Source organism: Populus euphratica, unplaced genomic scaffold (assembly GCF_000495115.2).
Source record: "Populus euphratica unplaced genomic scaffold, PopEup_1.0 scaffold4150.1, whole genome shotgun sequence".
Lineage (NCBI taxonomy): Eukaryota > Viridiplantae > Streptophyta > Magnoliopsida > Malpighiales > Salicaceae > Populus > Populus euphratica.
Window position 1 is genome coordinate 1 of NW_011503948.1, and position 704 is coordinate 704.

Sequence of the window (704 nt, forward strand, 5' to 3'; positions counted from 1 at the left end):
GATGCAAGTCTGCAACTAAGCGCGTATAAAATGACTGAAAAAATGAGTGCAACTAGGAAAACTTCTGGGGACATCAATCATTATTAAATACGAGTGAACTTCACAAACTAGGCGAGAACTACTCGATGTGATAACAACTAACCAAGTTACAAGTCTGCATCCTAATATTTCACATTACAATGACCGAATTACCATCAACAGCTGCTGGAAATACAGGCATTTACTGAGACATCCTGGTGCTTTTCTCGCCACGGACTGCAAAAATAGCTGATGGTGGAAAAGGGAAAAGCAGAAGTGAGTCTTCAGTTTCAAAAGGCAAGTATGGACACCAAAATTCTCATGTACATAAGAAAGCACACATTCATACATAGAAGCAGCAAAGCAATTATGATATATTTTCAAAATGTTCTAACTGAATCTACAATTGGACCAGAGTATATAACTTGTGTGATCGAGTATCTAATCTTCTCCAATCATGAACACAAATATGAGATTTGATACTTGGCAATTCAAAATCTTAAGATTTCTTAAACCATGAATGGCAGTAAGATGCAGGATTTGCTGTTCTCTGGCCCATTGCAGGATGAATCTAGTGCTCTACCTTCTTTCAAACACGTACATAAGACGAGGATCATTAAAAGAGTCCCCCTTTGATGGCCTTGTGGAGGCCTGCTTCAGACATCTTCATGAGTGGAAAAAAGGAG

The 704-nt window shown here is 38.6% G+C and overlaps 1 long non-coding RNA gene across 1 annotated transcript; it reads right to left on the reverse strand.

The window, feature by feature from the left end:
* Positions 1-31: 31 nt before the first annotated feature.
* Positions 32-694, reverse strand: LOC105119953 (uncharacterized). Its single transcript, XR_841220.1, has 2 exons — positions 602-694; positions 32-267 (listed from the first exon to the last, which is right to left on the reverse strand). It is a non-coding gene; the product is annotated as an uncharacterized LOC105119953 (long non-coding RNA).
* Between the last annotated feature and the right edge of the window lie 10 nt (positions 695-704).